General features: G+C 45.5%; 1 protein-coding gene across 1 annotated transcript in view; it reads left to right on the forward strand.

Annotated features, from left to right (window-relative positions):
• The window catches only part of tjp1a (tight junction protein 1a), an 89620-nt gene that overhangs the window by 20673 nt on the left and 53947 nt on the right, over positions 1–15000 (forward strand). The gene's annotated exons all lie outside the window — the stretch shown is intronic.

Raw genomic sequence — 15000 nt, forward strand, 5'->3', positions numbered from 1 at the left:
TGTGTGTGTGTGTGTGTGTGTGTGTGTATTTATTTGGAGAGGATGCAGCTGCTCTTTGGCCACTCCTTCCTTTGGGATACAGCTTGAGGAGTGATAATGTCGTCATGGTTACGATTACTAGGGCGACGTATGAACGTTGCCGGAGCATCTGGTACGTGATTGGATGAAGTTAGCTCCTAAAAAACTCCCAGTCCAATCAGGTCACCGACCACACATGCACATGTACACACACACACACATACACACACACACACACACTCACTCAGCATCTCTCTCTTCTCTGTGTTATGGTTTATTTTTAGACTTGATTGCAGGGAGCTGCTTAAACGGATTAAGCATCTTGTACAATCACTCACTCGCTCTCTTCCATCTCTTTTCTCTCTCTAAAATTCAGATTTAAAACATGCTTTGATGTGTCTGTCCCTCTATTACCTCTGTCACATATGAAACCCATGAATGTATCATGTCAAAACAACACGAGATAGATAACACATTCTAATTCCCACTCAGTCTTCCATAACGGTAAAGTCATTATATTTAACGGGATGCTAGGGAGCATGAACCTCTGTGAGATGTGCAAAACATACAAGGTTCAATGCAAGTTAACCTAGCTATGAACTATCCAAGCTATCTCTAGCTTAGGGAACCATTTTAACAGTTGGCAGTTGCTTGTTTAATTAGCTGCTAAGTTAAATTTGCGTAATGCTACTAAGGTACTAGGTACCATTTAATGCAAATGGCACTCTGCCATTTAAACTCTTAAAGGTTTTTTAAAGAATGACTTAGGTAGCTAGCTAGTTGGGGCAGTCTTAAGGTCAAAATGATTACAACCACGTGCGGATGATTTTAAATGACTTTGACATTAAACAATCCTGAGAGAACTAATGGGAAATCAATGGGGCAAGTGCTTACTCTGATATCATTGTAGTGAATGAAGACGGAGAAGTACCCCCTCCCCCTTGCCCTTCTTAAACATGTTAATCCATTTGTTTCAGTTCTTATTGGAGCTGTGTCAGAAGATTATCGTTAATGTTACCAGGTCGCCAGGGAAAAGATTAACGATTCGACCGTGCAACATCATAACAGTATGGCTACGTCCACACTAATATGTTTTCATTTTAAAACGAAGACGATCTCCATCCAAACTAGCATCTAAGCTTAGCTTAGTATCAGAAACAACATCCGTCCATACCAACACGCCTGAAAAACGGGAGAACCCTTCCAGCAAAGGGTCAGATGATACTATTGTGACTAATCAGGGAAGGATACGTTGTGACTGATGAGACCCAGTCAGGAGGTTCTAAAAGTCTCAGTTTCTGCCCACCCCTTAAAACGCAAGTTCTCAAATAAAAATCGTGCTAACATCGTGTCCAAAAATTCTCTGTGTTAGGGGCTCGAAAACACTCGAGTAGTTTAATCTAAACGTAGCGAAGGTTATGGTTTTCAACGTGATGTCGCCTAAAATAGCAAGACCAAAACCGTAACATAGTGATGAATAAATGACTTTAAATGCGAGTGGGAATGATGTATCTATCTCCTCCACTCTGTTTTGATGTTGTGGTTTAGTGAGCCAATGTGATGCAGTACTGCTCCTCATCTCTCCTGCATCAAAGGCATGTTTTATCCTCTCTTCATGTTTTGTGTGTGTGTGCACGTGTGTTCGTTTATGCCTGTGTGTATGCTTGCAAAGGAGACGGTTCCTTGTGTACCTTGTTAAGTCTGCTATAAACATATTAAAAATTGAATGGAATTGAAATGTGTACGAAATGTGGGGGGGGGGGGGGGGTTGTTCTATAAATATAATGCTGTAACATCTGCTTTCTCAGAGCTGCTATTTTTAAGCTTTTGCCACAAAGCTTTTTCCCTTGAGAACAGCACCCTGCTGAGTAGACAAAAACCCAACAACACACACACACACACACACACACACACACACACACACACACACACACACACCTGCCCTGTCGTGATGGGAAACACGCGCCCTGTTTGGTCAAGCTCAGGATGCTTTTCTGACAGGTTAAGCCTCCTAAACCAAACCCAGAGCAAACAGACAGACACACACACACACACACACACACACACACACACTGAGCAGGTCCCAAAGTGCCTGTGAGAGGGCAGATGCCTGATGTTTATAGTAGTTTTGGTGCAGTGTTTACATACAGTCACTCACAGCATTCTCTCTCACTCACACACACACACAAATGTGTGTGTGTGTGTGCTGGGGGGGAGGGTGGGGGGACAGGGCTGCATAATGGTAAGAGGGTGTTGATGTGTTTGTTGTTGATGTATTTATTTCGTATTTACACTTACTGTGAATGCCTGTGTGTGTGTGTGGATTGTTTTCATGTTAGTGTTTTGTTTGCATATAGCGCAGACCAGATGACATGCTTCTGTTAATGTTAGTAGGTAGAGTGTTCTTCTGCAGTGTGTGTGTGTGTGTGTGTGTGTGTGTGTGTGTGTGTGTGTGTGTGTGTGTGTGTGTGTGTGTACCAGAGGATTATAATCTAGAGAGGAGTGGAACCAGAAATAAATCATGTGACAAGGTTTATTAAGAGATAAATACTGCAGATCTTGTCCTGTGTGTGTGTGTGTGTGTGTGTGTGTGTGTGTGTGTGTGTGTGTGTGTGTGTGTGTGTGTGTGTGTGTGTGTGTGTGTGTGTGTGTGTGTGTGTGTGTGTGTGTGTGTGTGTTTTAGAGACAGGCACTGCAGAGCTGCATGAACCCTTTGAGATTCGAGCTCCTTTCATCTGTACACACATGTATGCTCCCCTCCACACACACACACACACACTAGTCATCAGCTAGTCATCAGACTGGCATTGGAGTGATCCTGTCAGACGGTGTGTGTATGTGTGTGTGTTTGTGAGTTTGTGTGTCTGTGCGTGTGCGTGTGCGTGTGCGTGTGCGTGTGCGTGTGCGTGTGCGTGTGTGTGTGGACTGGGATTCTATGTTGCAGACCCAGAGGATTTCCCTAAAGGGAAGTGCCATTGTGCCCGAGTGAGGAAGTAACATCATCATCTGTCAATGAGCATATAAACACACACACACACACACACCGCTGCAATACCAGGATGGACACAAACACTCACACACCTGCATTTCATCCAAACAGTCACACACTCTTACTCTTACTCACACTTATCTTAAACATCAGTGGCAATGCAACTGCATTTCTTGCAGACACATCACACACACACACACACACACACACACACACACACACACACACACACACACACACACACACACACACACACACACACACACACACAAACACACCCTCACACTGAAGTAGTCTAATGGAAGTGTGGTGTTCTGCTTGCTGTTGGTTTCTGCTTGCTGGTTGCAGGTATATTATACAGTATGAAGGTAATGCCAGTACTAAGAGAGTTGTGACGGCCCCTCTTTCTTTCTTTCTTTCTCTCTGACTCCCTTACTCTCCCTCTCTCTCTCTCTTTCCCCCTCCCCCTCTCTCTCTTTCATTCATTCACAGAGAAAATCTAAATGATTAATCTCTCTCTCTCACACACTCTCTCTCATTCATTCATTCATTCATTCACTCCTATCACTCCCTCCCCCTTCTCTCGTCTCTGCCGTGGCTCTAGTACTGGTTTGCAGGTGACTGGGCTTTAATTTTACTGCTGATGCAGTGATAGAAGACTGTGTGTGTGTGTGTGTGTGTGTGTGTGTGTGTGTGTGTGTGTGTGTGTGTGTGTGTGTGTGTGTGTGTGTGGTGTGCGTGGGCTGGTTTAGGGTAAACCCTGCAGCCGTGAGCTGCATATCTCTCACACTCCGGTGCTGAGCCTGAGGGGGAGCGAGAGAAAGAGAAAGAGAAGGAGAGAGGGGGAAGAGAGGGAGAGTAAGAGAGAGAGGCAGAGGAGGCGAGAGGGGCAGAGAAGCTGCAGAGAGACGTGGATGGGACTCTGCTGTAGGCGGATTGTCAGACAGACTGCCTGTGTGTGTGTGTGTGTGTGTGTGTGTGTGTGTATGTGTGAGAGAGTGTGTGTGTGTGGGTGCGGGTGTGTATATGTTTTTCCCTCATATATACAAGCACCTACTCACACACAGCTTCGTGACTGTATTTACCCTTGGGTCAGTGCAGGTCTGTGGCATGTAAGGACACTGTATGATTGTGTGTGTGTGTGTGTGTGTGTGTGAGTGAGAGAGAGCGAAGGTACATGTTCTCCACGGCTCTTGGAGCTCACGGAAGCTTCCGTGAGGATAGTTTCCGTGGTGATCCGGACTCCGGGTGCTCTGACATGGAGGCTGCCATCCTGAATATCAGTGATGATCCGAGAGGCTGTGAGTAGCACTAGTCCTGCATGTGTGTGTGTGTGCTTGTGTATGTGTGTGTGTGTGTGTGTGTGTGTGTGTGTGTGTGTGTGTTTGCTTGTTTGTGTGTGGACTGTATGGACTGGGGCAGTGTTCAGAAGGGTGTGTGTGAGTGTGTGCATTTTTGTATGTTTGCATGTGTGTGTGTGTGTGTGTGTGTGTGTGTGTGTGTGTGTGCATTTGTGTATGTTTGCATGTGTGTGTGTGTGTGTGTGCATTTGTGTATGTTTGCATGTGTGTGTGTTCCTGCCGTTACTGCAGGCAGTAACCGGGATAGTCGGCTGTGTTTGAAAAGAAGGTGTGTGTGTGTGTGTGTGTGTGTGTTGTGATACAGATCAGGTTGCGTGTTTCCTCTGTCTGCATTGTCTTTGGTGTGAATCTGCTGCAGTTGAAAGTTGTAATCTTCAGCAGAGCCGTCTTGATTGTCTGCATGTCTGAGAGTACATCAGGATGTGCCTCTCTAGTGAGTGTGTGTGTGTGCGTGTGTGTGTGTGTGAGTGTGTGCTCTCTAGTGAGTGTGTGCTTATCAGGCAGGACAGGTTTGTGCTGCAGCGATGGTGACTGATAATGTGTCAGGTTGACTCAGTGCAGTCCTCCATTGATCTCAGATACTCCTGATCCGGCAGGACTGATCCCAAGCCTGCTGCAGAGCTTAAAGGGACCCCGCTGCTCTACTCCTCCCCTAACCTCATATCACTCTCTTTCTTTTCTCTCTTTTTTTCCGTTGCTTTCCTGTCTTTTTCTCTTACCTCCACTTTTCCCCTCCCCTCTCCTTTCCTTGATTCCTCTTTTCTTTTTCTCCATCCTCCTCTTCCCTGCACTCATCCCCTCACACACACACACACACACACACACACCTGCAGATTAATGTTTGCTGTTACGCTTAGTATGTCAGCATTTCTCACTAGTCTCTCTCCCTCTCTTTCTAGCAAAACCACACACATACAAAGAAAGCATGCAGTCACACACGTACAGACACACACAGCGAGCGAGAGATACACACACATAACTACATACAAACACACACACACACTTACACATAGTGGGTGACATGGGCACTATTTTCAACTGTATGTACGGTATGGGTATTATGTCACAGTATTTATCATCTAAAGTTCTTACATTTAATTATTATCATTCCTGCAGCAAAAGCACTAAATTATGCATTTCAAAAGTAAAACAATGAAGCATTGCAAATAGCAAGAACATGAAGAAAGATTAAGGTTAATATTTTCCTTAACATAATAAACATGAAACATGGCTTGAGGAGTTTCTCTAAATGAGCAGTTACAATAAAAAAAGGCCCCTCATTACTTGAACAATTTACTCAGTATGACTGAAAAAACACAGGACACAGGAAACTAAAACTCCAATGAAAACAGCCATTAGCCCTCCAAGGTCTTAGCCTGTTGACATGTCCTGGCTGGAGGGATGTCCTGGTGCATGTGCACAACATTTGCTTATGAAAACACGATTTACCGGCTGGTTAGAAGACAGTTATGCTACCTGTAGGTGTTTGTCACCAGTGTTTGCTAGACATTTTGATGAACTTTCCATTGTTTACAATGGCAAACTCAGAACAGCGCCCCAATTTCAACCAGTGGCCATACATATATTACATCCATTCTATCTCAATACCGGACATTTTTCTTTTTAATGCTCAATGCTCAATGATTGTTATAATGATTATTAAAACATTTCACAGTATGCTGGTTACTTAGCTGTCTCATTTGGTAATTGTAAGCAAGGGATTTAGGCACATCACCTGTAATTCATGTGGAATTCTCTGACAGCCGAAATTCTGGGAAATTGGTACACTTTATGCAAAATTCATGTGGTGGCAACTATAATACCGAAATACCGCCCATCCCTAACACACACATACAAGCACGCTCATACACACACACACACACACACACACACACACACACACACACACACACACACACACACACACACACACACACACACACACCACACAGAAACACAAATTGTCATCGGTTTATGCCAGTGTTGCACATGAACTGGAGCGGTTTCTTCTCTGTGGGTTCTTGCGGCCATTTTGGGCTTGTGTCAGTCTCTCTCTGGCCACCTCAGGTCTTCACCCTGGCTTTAGTGAATTCCTGGTAAACAGGAAAGAGACTTCCTGTCTGAAAAATCCCAGCTCTCGCTCTTTTCCTGTCTTTCACACAATCAGTGGCGTGGCGTACACACACATACACACACGTACACACACACATACACACGTACACACACACAAACACACACCTACACACACACAAGCGCACACACACACACACACACACACACACACACACACACACACACACACACACACTTAGGAAAGCGAGACTAAGTTGACTCTGCTTACCTCAGACTAACTCACTAGAAAATGCCATTAGTCCTGTGGATGTGTGTGTGTGTGTGTGTGAGAGAGATTGGTGTTTAGTTAAGCTTGCAGCAGACGAATGCCCCTGTGCAAGGATGTGAGCCCACTTCCCTGTGTCCAGAAATAGACTCCATACCAACACTTCAACAATAGCTGGCCGGGCACAGGGGACTGGTACAGCAACTCTCTATAAATACCACCAGTGAAAAATAGATGCTCCAATCTCAAAATGGCTACTGTTTGATGCAGGGATTTATTATTAGAGTTTTATTGTGGGTGTGTGTGTGTGTGTGTGTGTGTGTGTGTTTGTGTGTGTTGATATTTGCCAGTCATGGTGTGATATTTGCTTGTGACTCTGTGGGCCCTATCTTGCACCCAGCGCAATTGACATTGTCACCGACGCAAGTATCATTCCTATCTTGCACCCGGAGCACAGCGAGATTTTCCCTCCAGAGGCGCGCTTCGAAATGAACTTGCGTCGACATGGGCGGGGGCGGAACAGAGAAGGCGTTTCTCTGGCGCAAGTGGTATTTTGCAGTTTCAAAACAACGCTGTGCGCTGTGCGCCGTGCGCCATTGACCACAAAAAAGCTGGTCTAATGTCAGAGGCGCAATGTCTAAAGTCTGTAACGCGTATTCAGAACGCTATTTTAAGGGCGCATGTGCTTGCCCGCACAGTATAGGACCTATAGGCTACACTTTAGTTCTGTCGTCTTCACGAGAGATTAACACCAATTGATTGGCAAGCCATATATAATTACAAGGAAAATAAAGTATTTACCACATGAGGAAATCATTGTGATATCCGTATCCAAGACATTTTAAAACTAGGCATACATCTAGCGTACACAATTGACCCAAATGATTCAGGTTAATTGAAGCTGCGTGACATTTGATTTATTGTATGGCTTTGTTGCATTTATTTAATGCCAGTATTATTATAAATCTTGTAAACTCATCTCTGTGTATGTGGACTTTATTTATGTACCTTGGGTTTGGTCAGCTGGTGCACTGGCTTGGGTGCCGATTTCCATGCCCCCAAATCCCTGCACGCTCTCAGGCGTGAGGGTAGACGTGGCGATGTCCTCTGCTGCCGTCAGATCCTGGGTCGAGGCAGATCCACCTCCCGTGAAGCCACGAAAACGTGTGTTACCTTCCAGCTTGGATGTCCCACGTCTCCGGACGTCATTATAGCGTTTTCGGCAACGTTTTCGGGTGCCCCGTTGCAGAAACAATCACGGCAATATCTTGACATGCTTGCTTGACTTTGCTTACTTTTGGAGGGTTTCTCGCATCTCCATATATATCCATCTCCCGCTTTTTACAAAGCCATACAATAAATCAAATGTCACGCAGCTTCAATTAACCTGAATAATTTGGGTCAATGTGTAGGCTACGCTAGATGTATGCCTATTTTTAAAATATCTTGGATATGGATATCACAATGATTTCCTCAAGTGGTAAATACTTTATTTTCCTTGTAATTATATATGGCTTGCCAAAAAATTGGTGTAAATCTGACGTCGGTCTCCTCGGCTGTGAACTTATCCGGTCTTCCACCAGGTAATTCCGCCATCAAAATAACAAGCCGCTATCGACTATGCGCTCCTCGCTCTTAAAGGGAATGTGAGATGACGCTCGGATTGGTTTATTGCATATTACGCCCAAACCACACCTATGGCTGAGTAACCTCCTTTGGACCAACCCTTTTGACACTTGCGCTGGACGCAAGTGTGTTTTTTCCGCTGTTAAAATAGCAACTGCGCCATAGAGCCGCCCACACAGCTACTTGCGCTTGGCGCCGTCCTACTTGCGTTTCTGATCGGCAAGATAGGGCCCTGTGTGTGTAAAGCTGGGGCTATACAGGGTGTGTAGCTACTGTGAGAACGGTAGATATACCTCTCTCTCTCTCTCTCCCCCTCTCTCTCCTTCTCGCCCTCTTTCTCTCTCCCTCTCCCCCTCTTTCTCCGTCTCTTGCTTTTTTTATTTCCTCTACTAGCACTCTCTCTGTTTCTGACTCTCTTTCACTCAAACTTTCAGCCAGTGTGTCCCTTTCTGTTATTCCGAGAGCCTAATACGCATTGAGAGACAGAGAGAGAGAGAGAGAGAGAGAGAGAGAGAGAGAGAGAGAGAGAGAGAGAGAGAGAGAGAGAGAGAGAGAGAGAGAGAGAGAGAGAGAGAGAGAGAGAGAGAGAGAGAATGTGGAGACCAAAAGGATGAAAGTGTTTTTCATCTGGACCAGTATTCAGGATTCAAGATGGAAATCTGAGCACATTCTTTCATTCTCTCTTTCCCACCCCTCTCCCCCCTCTTTCTTTCTCCCCTCCGTCTCTCTCTGTCTCTCCCTCTCTCCCTCTCTCCCCTCCGTCTCTCTCTGTCTCTCCCTCTCTCTCCCCTCCCTCTCTCTCTGTCTCTCCCTCTCCCCCCTCCCTCTCTCTGTCTCTCCCCTCTATCTCTCCCTCTGTCTCTCTCTGTCTCTCCCTCTCCCCCCTCCCTCTCTCTGTCTCTCCCCTCTATCTCTCCCTCTGTCTCTCTCTGTCTCTCCCTCTCTCCCCTCCCTCTCTCTCTCTCTGTCTCTCCCTCTCTCTCCCCTCCCTCTCTCTCTGTCTCTCCCTCTCCCCCCTCCCTCTCTCTGTCTCTCCCCTCTATCTCTCCCTCTGTCTCTCTCTGTCTCTCCCTCTCTCCCCTCCCTCTCTCTCTCTGTCTCCATTTTTCCCTGTCTCTGGCCTCCTCATGGTCTCACCCTAATTGCTTGCTGCTCAGGATTATTCCCGTCTTTTTTCCTGCCAAAACTTTAATCAGAGATAATAAGGACTATTTATAGTCCTACAGCACCCCTCACTCTTGAGCACGCACATATACACACACACACGCACACATACACACACACACACACACACACACACACACACACACACACACACACACACACACACACACACACACACAACACATACACACACACACGCACACACACACATACACACACGCACGCACACACACACATACACACACACACACACACACACACACACATACACACACACACACGCACGCACGCACAAACGCACACACTCACACACACACACAAATAGACGGGGGTAATAAATACAGCCATACTGGCGGGGTAACCCTTTACCTAATAGACCAGGGCTCTGCCACTGCTGCTGAGCAACCGCTGCTAAGCACGGACTCCTGTCCTAATAGCACGCATGTCTGTCTTTATCAATCAATCACACAAGTAAACAATCACCATGGCACTTAAAGACCTCTAGAACACTTAGACGTGTGAATGTGTGTGTGTGTGTGTGTCTGTGTTTCGTAACTAGGCTTTCTCTCTCTCTCTCTCTCTCTCTCTCTCTCTCTCTCTCTCTCTCTCTCTCTCTCTCCTTCTCTCCCTCTCTCCCTCTGGTGAGAGTGTGTGAGCAGCATCCTTATGGGATGTGTACATTCACTGCCATTGCTTACTGCACTCGCATTTTCCAAGCCATTTATTTTCAGTCTCCTGGGATTATACACATGACGTTTGTGTGTGTGTGGCTGTGTGTGTGTGTGTGTGTGTGTGTGTGTCTGTGTGTGTGTGTGTGTGTGTGTGTCTGTGTGTGTCAGTGAGTACATATTTCAGACACAGGCCATATTCTGTTTCTGTGTTGTTCCTCTCAGCTCACCTGGCGTTGTGGGACTTTCTCTGGCCTTAATTATACGCAGCTTTGCCAGATCAATGGGAAATGTCCATTCCCTGCAGTATTGATACGGTGGTGATGGTGTTTGTGTTGATGGTGACCTTGATGATGATGATGGTGATAATGATGAGGGTGAGGATGATAGAAAGTACAGGACAAGACGATATGGGTTCAATGAAAATAAATCAATAAATGGTTAACTCTTTATCTAAGTGCAATGGGAAACATAATGTTAGTGCTATAGTTCGTCTGTGTATGAGTGTGTGTGTGTGTGTGTGTGTTTGAGTCACTATGACCTCATCTGTGTTTCCCCCTAGTCAGACCCCTTGAGAGGGTCTCATCCTGTGTTTAGCATGTCCATGTCCTGATGCACGTTACAGTGTGTGTGTGTGTGTGTGTGTGTGTGTGTGTGTGTGTGTGTGTGTGTGTGTGTGTGTGTGTGTGTGTGTGTGTGTGTGTGTGTGTGTGTGTGTGTGTGTGTGTGTGTGTGTGTGTATGTGTGTGTGTGAGATAGAGGGTCTCATCCTGTGTCCAGCATGTCCATGTCCTGATGCACGTTACACGTCTTTGTGTGTGTGTCCATGGGCCCTGCTGTCTGCTTGTTCGGTTGAATGAATACCTGACCTCTGATCTAGCTCACACATACACATACACACACACACACACACACACACACACACACACACACACACACACACTCACACACACACCACAGGAATGTCGCGTTTGGGAGTAATGTGTGTGGGATGGATGTTTTGAAGTAGGTCAGGTCCTCCTCACACAATAGAGGGATGACTGTGGGAGTTTGAGGGGCAGACTGAGACTGAGAGAGAAAAAGGAAGGAATAAAGAATGAAAGGAAAAGGGAGAAACTGAGAGAGAGACGAAGAATGGACAAGGGAATGGGGGTACATGCGGGGTGTCGTTTGCACTTGTGCCAATTATGGACACAAATAGCCCCTGGGGATACTGTAATCTGGGTTGAAGGGTTAAATGTGTGGTCATTACCATTATGTGCGGAGTTCAAAATAGAAAGACAACTGTATGAAAGTAGAGATGCACCGATCAATCGGCCGCCGATTAAAAAAGCCGGTTTTATATCCAACCGGCCACAATCGGTGACCGGCCGGTCACTGTCGTAATTTCCGGTTTTCGGCCGATCAAACTGACCCGCATGCGCGGTGCGTAGCAGCTCAAGGCGCCCAGAGCAAAACAGCTAAAAACTAGCAAGACTCGGGAAGAAAACATGTAGCTGATTTGGACTTATTTGACTGTGTGCCAGGACGACCCAAAACACGTTGTTTGTAATGCTTGCAAGTCAAAAATAAGACATGTGTAGCGTCCGTGTTAGGGCTCTCTCAAGAACTCACACTGAGAAAATATCTCTTTGGATAAGTAGCTCTCCGTTTAATAAAAGCGTATTTCACTCGTGCTCAGAATAACCACAACAAGTCAACCCATTACCATGGCAACTCCCCTAACAGAAATCCCGTTGCCACTAGTCCCATTATGGAATGCTACACATGTGGCTGCCAGTGCAGAAAAAGACGTTTACAAATATATGGATATCTTCGCAAATAACTATTAAAAAATTTGAAACACATCGGGATATTTAGCCGATCATTATGCAGAATAATATTCCTTACAGTTGAGTAGAATATGTTTGTTAGAAAAAGATCGCTATTTTCACAAATTAACGTCTGTCATTCGTCTGTCGTCTGTCGTCTGTCACTCTACTGAGAGTAGTCGAGTAACGTTAACGTTAGGATGTAAAAAACGCTGGCATGAAAACAAAACACACTACCCTGCACTTGCCCAAGCCTACCTCTCTGCTCCATGTACAAGCGTCGACAGTGAGCGCTTTTTTAGCTTGGCTAGTAATGTCATAGATGAGAAAAGAAACAGGCTTTCTGGTGAGAAGGCAGAGATGCTTCTGTTTGTGAAGAAGAACCTGCCATTGATGGTTAAGTGATTGCATTGGGAGTGGGATGGAGTACTTTCATCACAACCTAAAGCTACCTGTTTGTATTGATGTTTTTTTTTTTTATCCCATATTATGATGCACTTTTTTATTTAGAGAGGTCAAAGGCCTGAAATGTGCAATTTACTTTGAGAACCAGTTTATTTTCAGTACATAATAGTGCACTCTATCTTTTGTTTGTATTTATTTTAGTTTTATCCTAGTTATTGACCTGTAAACTGGACTGAATGTCAGTGTTCTTGAAAAGGGGAGTTATGATAGCATATAGCCTACCACTAGTTGTTGTTTTAATTGCAGTTATATAAGCAAAATGTTGTCTGGGAAACAAATATGGTGTCTATTATATGATTATAATTATTTCTTAGAAAATCGGTATCGGAAAAACCGGTTTTGGCAGGTCAGACCTCCTTAAAAACCGGAAATCGGTATCGGCCAAGAATTTTGCAATCGGTGCATCTCTATATGAAAGAGAGAGAGAGAGAGAGAGAGAGAGAGAGAGAAGGGGGGGGGGGGGGTCGGGGAGATAGAGAGAGGAGGGAGGGAGGAGAGAGAGAGAGAGAGAGTGAGAGAGGAGGGAGGGAGGGGTGAGATCAAGGGAGAGAAACTCAAGACAGTTGGAGTGAAATCATGGAACTGGAAATGCATAGCTGAAAGTTATTCATGCTTATGCATGCGTGTGCATTTGCGCGCGCACACACACACACACACACACACAACACACACACACACACACACACACACACACACACACACACACACACACACACACACACACACACACACACTCAGCAAGTTGGCGGGGCCCTCGTGACAGCCTAGAGTCTACTGTTGTTTCTCTTATTTGAATCCTGTCTCTCTTGTCAACCGACCACAGACAGCTCTCATTCCAACGGTCTGGACACACACACACATATGCACACACAAACACATAAACATTACATACACACGCAAGCCATACACAGCTATACACATATATATATATATTTGGCTACGTATGCACACACACACATTCCACACACACACACACACACACACACACACACACACACACAAACACACAAACACACACACACATACATTCCACACACACACACACACACACACACACACACACACACACACACACACACAGCTATAGAGTGCTACACGCACCAACATTCCGTGCATTCCCCCTGCCACACATACGCACCCCCTTCAGTGTTATCTGCTGGGGAAGGTAGAAGTTGATTCAGATGGTCATGCCGCCATCTTTAGTGTCTTAGAATGGAGCCAGGGAAACTCCCCTCTCTCTCAGCCCTGACCTCAGACAGTGTGTTCAGCCCTCTGTCTGCATCCTGGCCGTACCCCACACACTCCAGTTACACGTCTGGGAAATGGGACCTCTGATAGGCTAACTATGAGCCACGTGACGTGCGGGTGTCAAACAAGTGTCCTCCATGTTTCTAGGGACATACTAAGCTAGCTAGGTTACATGGGGTCACAAGGTTACGGTCGCCCCGCCTCTAAACAGCTGCGTTATTAAGGGGGTGTGAGACTGTGTGGCTGTGGTGTAATGTGACACACACACACACACACACACACACACACACACACACACACACACACACACACACACACGCCACACCCTGTGCAGGTGTCAAACAGGTGCCTCGGGGCTTGACACACTTTACGTCCTAGATGCTACACTCACTCACTCACACCTCAATGAAGTAGTGTGAGCAGGTGATTTTGTTTTACACACTCACGTGTGAAAACGCAGTTAACTACACGCTTCTGTCCAACGCGTATTGTACAGATCTCAGTGTGTGTGCGCTCTCATACTACTCAACACATGACCTTGCTCTGCCAGTCAAGGCACAGAAACCCCAAGCTACAATTCCACAGTAGAAAAACGTCATTTTTTTTACCATCAGTGGAAAATAATGAGAATGTTGAGTCTGCATGAATGAATCTTGTCCTCATGTACGCCACTCTTCCAATAGCATGAATTATCGTGTGCTGGTGAGCCTTTACAATTCAGTCTTTCATCCCACCCCTCAGTGATTTCCATAGTGATGTTATCAGTGGATTTGCAGGCTCGCTGTTGACCTCGTAACCTAAATATTTCTGCAGCCACGACCTTCTACCTGCGTTACGTCATCAGAAGTGTAAGGCGACTCTACCTCTAATCTGCCCTCTAAGATGGCGAACTGGACGGGGCATGTGAAATATAGATTGATTGGACATGGCAGGGCTTAGGCCCCGTCCAGATGTTTTGAGAGCGGTGGTTTTGATGAGGGGGCGAATGCTGGAGACCGGGGACGCTGGTAGGGGGGTAAATCTCCTGACATTAATCCCACAGCACGGCCCGTCTCTCCACATACGCCCATGCTGTTGTAATGCCTTTATAATCCATAGTCAGACCGCAGCGCATAGAACAGAAGCAGGTACAGTGGGTATTTATTCATCTAGATGAATATGAGTGGAGGCTTTTATTTATTTATTTGTATAAATATGGGTGTATGTTGGTATGTATTTCTATATTTATTTAGATAAATATGTGTGTATGCGTGTATTTATTTATTTATATGAATATGGGCGTATGCGTGTATTTATTTAGATAAATATGGAT

Source organism: Sprattus sprattus (assembly GCF_963457725.1).
Source record: "Sprattus sprattus genome assembly, chromosome: 6".
NCBI classification, from domain to species: Eukaryota; Metazoa; Chordata; class Actinopteri; order Clupeiformes; family Clupeidae; genus Sprattus; species Sprattus sprattus.